The sequence below is a fragment of the Cupressus sempervirens genome, chromosome 5 (assembly GCF_028749045.1).
Source record: "Cupressus sempervirens isolate cs-2001-9-10 chromosome 5, ASM2874904v1, whole genome shotgun sequence".
Taxonomy (NCBI): Eukaryota; Viridiplantae; Streptophyta; class Pinopsida; order Cupressales; family Cupressaceae; genus Cupressus; species Cupressus sempervirens.
In genome coordinates this window covers 1,012,684,658-1,012,695,090 of record NC_143122.1, presented here as the reverse complement: position 1 = coordinate 1,012,695,090, position 10,433 = coordinate 1,012,684,658, and positions in this window count along the sequence as shown.

Genomic DNA, 10,433 nt, shown 5'->3' with positions numbered 1-10,433 from the left:
ATCCAATCTAGAAATTTAACAACATATCCTTTGAAAAAATAGTTAGAAACAAAAAGAAATTCTTTTTTAACATATTTAACATTGTAGTGCAAATAGAGTAATCTATCTAAATAATGAGAGATACTTACCTGATCCTTGCATAAATCTTGTAACTAGTTGGTGAGGTTGAGCAATTCACACTTCAAACCATTCCAAAATGTGAATATGCCAACCTTTTGGCAATCCTTCCATCTATCTTCACTTCACTAATTTCTTATGATGGTGGTTTTATCAGTAGGGATTGGAGGAATTGAGATTGTGGGAGACCTTGAGGGCTGAAATAGACCAAGAGAATTGACAGTTGAGGACCTCCAATGAGGGGGAACATATGACCTAGGTGAATTACCCAGAGATGGGAGGCTGGGAAACCCTAACCTACTATGTTGGGTCTGAGAATGATGGGAAAGATCCAAAGACACATCTGCTCGAAGCCCTATCTGCTTATAGAACATCTCATTCTTATTAGTTCAAGCATATTTAGTGAGATTAAAAACCCTAATCTGGTTGTCCAAGCTTGGTGTAGAGAAAATAATGGGATGAAATCTAAGAAGCCCCAATGACACTGAGGACTGAAGAGAATAATCATACTTAGATTGGTTATTCTAAATCAAACATTTTTCCTCCTAGTGGGGATAGCCTTGAATGGTCTTTATTTGGGTTCGACAGGGAGACCTCAAACAATCCTTAGTCTCTTAGCTATTTTGATTAATGATTATGTTCTTTGGCAAGTATATTCATCCTCTTACCTTCTCCTCTCTTTTCTCCTATTGTGAAGCATTGGATCCAAGATTAAGATATTGTTGATATTAGGGTTGCTGATAGCATAATTAAAACTAGCAGAAGCCTTTTGGAGATGGAGACACTACACTTTATTCAAATACTCTAGATTTTCATTAGGGTTTCTATCCTTCTAAGGCTGAAGTCTAAAATCTCTTCTGGGAGGTCTACTTCATTAGCCAATCAAATTTCCTACCTTTTTCAAATTTTTCAAAGTGTTCGTAATATTGGCAAAGTAAAGCATTTTCATTTTTTTTTATAAAATAGCTATTTTATATTATTAGAAAAAAATTAATTTAAATTTTAATAATAATTCTTTTATAAATGATATTTAATTATAATAAATTAAATATATATATATAAAGAAGTAAATTTAAATTTTTATATTTTTTATTAACTTTGTAAACTTAAAATTGATGCATAAATTTTAAAAATCACAAATTTTGAGAGTTTTAATCTATGATCTAACTAGAAATTAGATGATTTTGGATTTTGACATGTTTCATTTTATCTATTTCTCTTGAATGTAAGAGTTCTCTCCTTGAATTTGTTTCCAAATTGTCCTCCTCAACTATTTCTACTTTTTGATACTTTATCCCTAAAAAAATAAAACTTTAAAATATCTAATCAAGTGAAGGACTAAATAGCCCAAATATTCACATAAAATCAAAAAAAAAAATTTGGTATAACTTACAAAATATGGACTCGTATTGAGTCCTAATGACCTAATTAAATGACTATAAATACTTAAGGACTACATATGACTAACAACAAAGCCATGTGATATAAAGATAATTAGATGACAAAAAAATTATTAAATATTTGAAAAACAAAGAATAGGTTATAAACTTTGCTATTTTTCTTGTTAGGTTCAAAGACTTGAAAATGCATGATTGCAACAAAGACATAGTGAAATTTTAAGAGTTTGTCCAAGTAAAAAAACTTTGATAAAGCACAATAGTTTTTAAGTATCAAATTCAAATTTTCAAAGAATGAAGTTAATGGTATGAATCACATAATCTTCACCAATTCAAATATTTTTCATCCTTCACATAGATCAATTCAAATATTTGTATCATTTTTAATCCATTTTTAATTTGTTCAATATGAATAGACTTTTAAAGACATGAAACTAAAGTGCACGTCATTTTCAAATGTACAATGTGCATTGCTAATAACTTCTCTTGAAGTGCACCTAACATCACCTAGCTCCTAGAATTGAGAAAAATATCACAACCATTGTCAACACAACTGTCTAATTCATGTCAAAATTCAATAAATTTCATAATGAAAATTACCAAAATTAAGTGCAAGGCATTTCTACTTGGAAAGTTGCCCAATTTTGGGATTGGAAAACCATTTATTTATTAGATAAATTATCATAAGTTGACAACTTTAAGGCATGAGATGAATGTCATAAACTTATTAGAACTCACCAACTTTTAGGTCCCAACAAATTTTGGAACATTGAAATGGTTACCTAATAAGTTGTTGAACTACAATTAGCATTGGATAACTTTTTGTTGTTATCAAAATTTTAAATGTTATCTTTTTTTTCAATGACAATTGGTATGAATCAAATTGGAGAAATTTGTTGAAAAATTATAGAAGAATACAAATAAAATTTTCTATTGCTTGTCTCTTTTATCTTAGGATTTAGGAGCCTCAATGAATTAACATTACTCTATTTTAAAATTTGCATACTTTTGAAAAGAAAAAATATTATACAAAGTCTAGAAAGTACTAAAATTCTACAAATTGTAACTTTTTAATAAGAGATTTCTTAACCAAGGAACCACAAACTAAAGATTCTATGATCATTCATGGTGTAGGTAAATATAATGGTAAATATAATCATTAGAGAAAACCACAATATACAAAACTCCATAGAATAAATATCAAGTTCGTGTGATTTTCATTTGCTCTACGTTGGATATTGTAAAAGCTACCACCCAATAATGTTAGGCTTTTATGATATCTTTCTTGCCTAGAACCCACCATTCTTTACAAAGTAGTATTGAACAATTTCCTAGTGTGATCTTGTCGTCGCAACCAAATATGCTCAAGTAAACACAATCCACTCAAATCAATATCACATGAAAAAATGACAATGGACGATACCCCGTAGACTAAACAATAACTTCATGTCATTTCTAATTGTACTTTGACAATTTTATTTTGCAAAAGTCATCTTACCAAGTTCGTGTGATTTTCATTTGTGCTACATTAGATATTGTAAAATCTACCACCCAATAATGTTAGGGTTTTATGAAAGTTTTCTTGCCTAGAACCCACCATTCTTTACAAAGTACATACTATTGAACAATTTCTAAGTGTGAACTTGTCCTCCCAACCAAATATTCCCAAATAAAAATGATCCACTCAAATCAAAATCACAGGAAAAAATGACAATGGACAATACCCCGTAGAATAAACAATAACTTTATGTCATTTCTAATTTACTTTGACAATTTCATTTTGTGGAAGTCATATTACTTGAAACCAGAAAAATAGACAAATTTTCAGCATTCAATGGTTTGCTAGAACAGGAAAGTAGAACAGGAAAGTCCAAATAAATAGCTTACTAGTTAAGAAGAATATTTAGAATCTTAATTTGAATTATTAAGTGATCTAATACTTTTTAAGATTTCAAAATATCTGTAAAAGCATTTTAAAATTTTCATTTTTTTAATTTGCATTGTAGAAAGTAGAAAGCAGTATTTTATTTAAAGATGCTCGCAACGAAGTCAATATCCACAACATACGAATCGCAAAACAAAACTATTAATCTGAAGTAAAATCTTCCCAATCCACAAGCCCTAGCCAAAAATTGGTTCTACTCTTCCTATTTCACTTTCATGTCTCTGATTATATATATCATGTAGAGTTACATAATTTGAGTCTTAAGTGTAAATAGCATAGATTAATATAAAAGATGAAAATAAATACGTTGGATTGGTAGATTAGTGGCAATCAAACGATCTGTATCCTAGCAAAAATTTAGCAAAAACAATCTTAGTAAAGCTTTGTAAGACCTCTTACCTTTTTAAGCTCCAGAGTTGAGCATCTAGATTGGAATCTCTCTTCCACAGTTTGTTACTAAATCAGACAGTCACTGATAATCAGGAAACTGATTAATTGCGTTTTTGCTCCATTTTCCAATGAGAAAATCCTTAAGAGGACAATATCTTACAAAGGGAAAAAAAACCTCTAAAATATCTACATAATAGGCAGGCAATCCTTCATATAATTGCACATATCAAAATACCCAATAAAATCTACATGCACACTGTTCTAGATTTGTGAAAATCTCAATAATGAAAGCTGCCTGATGTCAAATTATTCCATGGGATATTACCAGTACTTGTTTCATTATTTCTCCATTCACTGACTTGTAAATAAGCTCGCCTTAAATAAGAGTCCCGCATACCCTCAGCAATCCTCAGAACATATGAAATGAAAGTGCGAGCTAAGAGAGAAAATTGGGTGAGCATTAATGGCAGGTTTCTGGTGGAAGAAGGGATGTATGTAGTTGAACTAAACAGCACATCTAACACACACAACATCTTTAACGATTTTTTCAAACACTTCCCATATATGTTACTATACAAATCTAGAATGCATAAGAGAAATTTCCTTGCCAATGAAGATACTTTTCCTTACTCTATTTAGTTTATTGTTTGCAGGTCAACTTTTTAAATATTTTTGTATGTAATCCGTCAAATCTCAAAACGTGGCCATTTCTATTCCAGCGTGTAGAAAATTAAAATTAAGCAAACAAGAGAAAAAACCATTGAGAGGAGAAGTCATGGAGAAACCCAAAAAATGGACTCTGCTGATCACAGGCTAGTTTATTATATTTATAGAGAAATACACATTAAATGCCATTTACACTGTATTAGGAGTTATATTCATGAAAGACAGTTGAATGAATTGTGGAAGACGGTTGCACATGTAAACTAAATGGTCTGTGCTGAGCGGCTGGTCTGTGCCGGCCGTATCTATGATAATTAATTTATTTCAACACAGCGGACCCATGATCTGACAAGCACCAATGAGTTTCTGAATAGCATTAGTAAGGTAAAGTCCCTGGCTCTAAACGTAACATGGATCATATTCGATGATGATAATAATAGTTCATAATTAGCTATTTGGTTACGGTTGTTTGTTTCCTTCCTCATCAGCAATTCACATGTCATTAATCATTATTCATTATGTACCTGCCCTCAAAGTAATATTTTTGTATTCATTTTTTAAAATGGTAGTCAATTATTATATTAGCTAAATTAATTATTCTGTCCAAGTTTTCAAATGAAGATTCGTCACTATGTACGGAGAATGCTCTCATATGCATTCACATCCAGTTCAACGTGGGGTTTCTGCACAGAATTGGTTAGTGTAGCTTTTACATTTGGGGTGCTTCCACAACTAAAATTTTACAAGATGTAACCAAGCTTCTCGTTGGTGATTATATGTTAACAATAATAATAATATGTATCCTCGTATTTGTCCTAAAGTTGTAATAGTTTAAGTTTTAAAATGGTAATAATTAGAGAATAGTGAGTTGTCATAAGTTATACTATTTTAAGATTAAAAATTTAATAGAGAATGGTGAAAAAGCTATAATTTAATCAATAATTGATTAAGATTAAAAAATTAACATAAATATTTTTTTTTTAAATAGTTTTTAATATTAAATTTATATAATTAAAAAATATAATTTATATGTAATTATAATGTTAATATTCAATTTATTTTGTTTAAATTATCATTCGAATTAGATACATTGTAAAATAAATCATATACATGTAAGTATACATTCATTCGTTCAAATATGAAAAATTAATCATTAGGCAAATACAATAAGTGGTATATAATGGCCAATACTTACCTATAGAGAAAAATTACAATTGTAAATTTAACCTTCGAAGAACTTTGGAACTCTTTTATTGTTTTATCACTATTAGGAACTAAAGGAAACTATTTTTTTTCATGTTCTCCATTTTTTTTCATTCTTTCAAACTACAATTCATGATATTTTCTTTTATTTATAAGACAATTATCATATTCTAGAAGGGTCCATTTAAATATCCTTGATTCTGTAACATTGGCGTGATTTCTAAAATCCCTCATGTTGGATTGTTCTTTTTCTAAATGAAATTGTGTGTAATTTTCCATCAACTTATCAGATATCATCCTACATCATTCTTTCATCTAACTCATTATGATATGTTAGCTTGATGTCATATTTACAAGTGATTCTTTATCAAAACTTATATAGTTTACTATCCAATTTACTACACTATGATACATGAGTAAAATCACGTTATGTTTCTTCATTTCCAAAGGCACACTATGTAGGCCAAGTGTGATCATACATTTCACCATGACTCTTCTAATACTTCTCATTTCCACATGATTCTTGTCAATGAGTAATTCAAAGTTATGCTTATATGATTCATATATTAAAAATTGTACTCCGTACGTATCTTTTGATTCTAATAATATATGATATTCTATCACTCTCATTGAGTAATATAGGTTTCTCATTTTATCTATTGTCTGAGTTGGTAGCTTGGAATTATCACATGTAAATGCTTCAATCCATATGTATTTAAATTTATGGATCTTGGTATACCACCTCCTTCTTTTGTTGACTATCATTAAATTGTTACAAGATAACCTATTAGCTAGATCTCCTCCCATTAATTCATCTAACCATATAAATAAAATCATGTTACATAAATAAATTTTTATTCTTCCTACAAGCCATATATTTCTCTTTGAACAAAATCATCATAGACACAAACTTTCTCTAGTCTAGCTTCAAAAGATTTCAAATTTTCAAGTAGGACTAAGGTTACCTAAGCATCTATGACATAGACTATATATGATGTCATGTAAAATAGGTTTTCCCTCTAGAGATGCATCTTTTTCTTATATAAAATTCCTCACCTATGATATTTGAAAAATGTAGCATTTCATAATATAACATGATTTTTCTAATGTAGGTTACATATACCTAGTCTTGAAATACTATTGTGTTTATTTATCCATAAGATTTACTAAGGAGAGTCACCATCTCCCTTGATTCTTGAAGGAAGATCCAAGAGTAAAGGAACACATATAGCTTGGTAATAGATTAATAAGGAGTCTTCATCCATTGCATATGAATTAGTCTTGTAGATTATCATTAAATTTTTCCATGACATTAAATTTTATTATTATTTCCAATTTTGGTGTAGATAGAAATACTAAATCCGTGGTCTTCAATGTATTTATAAATATTCAATCTTTGACTTTTATCTACCATACATTTCACCAAAAATATAAATAGATTTTAGTATGAGTTTTTGACAATGTATCCTTAATAATAACAAAGCTAATTTATCCAATCCATTCAACATAAAGTTTACAATCTATATAATCAAATAGAATTTGTAGCCTCCAATGAAATATATTCATATTTGTGAACCCTAAATTAATATTTATAATTTTTATCCACGATCAAACTATATGGTGTGAATATTCTTTCTTCATCTTTCTCACATGGGAATTAGTTTCTTTAAAATAAAGAGTTTACCTTGGATCAAAACATTATAAACACGGGTTTCTTTTTGTTAGAGATATAAGAGCCTCCCAAATTGTCAATGAAAATCTTGCATCATCCAAAAATATTTCCTTTTTCTTTAGATATTTATTGTTCATTCGGACAACTTTTATAATTTTTACTGTTAAATCAATCCAATTACCTTGTAGTATCACTAAATCCCTTTTTAGGTAGCCTAGGCATCTTGAAGATCCTATGTCTAGCTCTGTATCTTGATCTGATAGTTTTAGATGAAGTTATCTTAAGACTTGTCTAGTTCTATACTAGCTTTCCTATTCCAATAATCAAGGTCATAAGTTGCATCTTGAGATGAAGATTCATAGCATGTGATGCATAATAGAGTATTGTTCTATGTCATAATAAATCTCATAAACCCTCTTGAATGTTTGCACAACATAATGTATTCATTTGAGTTTCTTCTTATCATTTGTGTCCTTACCTATCTATTTGTAGCACATTTCCTTTATCTTTGAAATTAATGATTAGATAAGACAAATTATGGTCAATGATGTTGTATATATGTAGGGTAGTTATTCTTGTTTAGGAATAGTTGGATAATGCAAAGATGTTGCATGATTACAAGGTATAAAAAATTCAAAGAAACAACTAGGATAGTTGTAGTCTATAATTAGTATGTTATGTTGTCTGGTTTCTTATTCTTGTACATTGTTGTTTTAATTATTAGTGACCAGTTTTATAAGTTTGGAATTAATTATATTTGGTCACAACCGATTCATCCACCATTTCAATTGTGGAATGTGACCTTTAATTTTTAATATATCCAAGTCCAATTGTCTAGTAATATCTTTATCTGATATTTTTATATGAAGTTATCTTAAGACTTGTCTAGTTCTATACTAGCTTTCCTATACTAACAATCAACGTCATGAGTTGCAACTTGAGATGAAGATTCATAGAATGTGGTGAACCATAAAGTATTATTTGATGTTGTAATACATCTCATAAACCGTCTTGAATGTTTGCACAACATAGTGTATTCATTTAGGTTTTTTGTTATCATTTGTGTCCTTATGTATATATTTGTAACACATTTCCTTTAACTTTAAAATTAATGATTATATAAGCCAACTTGTGGTCGATGATGTTGTATATATCTATGATAATTATTATTTTTTAGGAAGAGTTGGATAACACAATGATGTTGCATGATTACAAGGTACAATAGATTCAGAGAAACAACTAGGATAGCTCTAGAGTCTATAAGATATTTCATCAAGTGTTTCCTTTGAGCACACAAATAAGTTTGTTATGTTGTGTGGTTTCTTAGTCTTGTAAATTATTTATCTATTTATTAGTGACTAGTTCTATAACTTTGGAATTAATTTTATTTGGTCACAATTTATTCATCGACCCTTTAAATTGTGGAGTGTAGCCTTTACTTCTTAATAGATCCAAGTGGACAATTGTCTAGTTATTATAATTATTGACATATCTTTAGGTAAATGAGTAGGTCACTTGGTTTAATTAATGAGTAAACATTTTTCCAAGAACCAAAAAAAGCCTTTGTATAAAAACTTTTTAACTTGTTGAGTTAAAAAAAATTGACAAACAATTGACTAGACAAAAAACATGGTAAATTAATAAGGGAAAGCTCAAAAAAGAAGTTGATTACTTCTTCTTTGTTCTAAAAGGATTTTTAAAAGTTGCTTTAGAATTGTTAACCAATTTGAACATTTTGATTACATTATTTTTACCAATAGAATCATTTTGAATGCTAATAGACAATGTTTGAGTGATGATGGGCATAATAAAAATATGAGTACACTCATATTTCTAATAATTAAAACAATATTTTTTTAATAGTGAAATATGTCATGGCTCAATATATCCTATAGCAAATATCAATTTTTTTTTTATGGAAATATATGATGTAGCTTATTATTTAGTTAGAAAAAAAATATAATTCACAAATATAGATAGTTTTTGTTTCTTGAAGCTACTTATTGAAAACGTCATGAGGAATTCCTTAGAGATGGGGTTGCAGAACAATTTCATGAAACCTCAAACTATGCTAAGGAAAAGGCATGCAGATTTTGATATTTTCAAATTAAATGACTACTAATACTTAAACACTACAAATGATTGACACTAGAGGCGTATGTTCTAAGATAATCAAGGATAAAAGTCTATTGAACATTTTAAAAACAAGGAATAGATTAACAGATTTAATATCTTTCATGTTGGGATCAAAGACTTGACAAATGGATGACTACAAGCAAGACATGGTGAAATTCTAAGGGAAGGTTTATAAAAAGAGAAAACTTAAGAAAAGTCCTAGGATTTTAAACTATGAAATTAGAATTTTCAAAAATTTTATTAATAATATCAATCACATAATCTTGATCAAAATTCAAATATTTGCATCCTTCATAGACATTTTATAGATTTTGTCTCCAGATGCTAGTAATCTCATATGTGTCCTTCAAATGTTTGGGTTGGCAGTGATATGGATGGTATATACTTCAAGTGTTGTTGTCTCACTGATATTTGGAACTTCAATGGTATTTTCTTTCTTCTGGAGGTATTGGCATCCTCCCCTCCCTATTGATTTCAATTTGGTAAATTCTCATACTTCTTTATAATCATTACTACGTCTACAAGTCTAACTTTGTGATTATTAGACGATAGTTTTGTACTAGGTTCACAACCTGTGCTTCTTGACAAATTCACCACCATGTTGATCATGGCTCAATGCCAATGGTGATGAGGAGATAACAACAACAAAGCCTATAATAGGCTCAATATTGGATGGAAAGAAGAAATAAATAAAAAAGCTACAGGGAAACACCAAATATGAACAACACCTTACAGGTTACATGAGTTCATTCATGGCAAGCACATAGGGATGCTGCCTTACCAAACACATGTTTCTTCAAACTATAGCCCATTCCTGCAAATGGCCATGAAGAAAGTAATGTACATTCCTCCTACCCGCTCTCCACCACACTCAGGCCACTTCACATGGTGATTATGCGAGCAAGAGGCA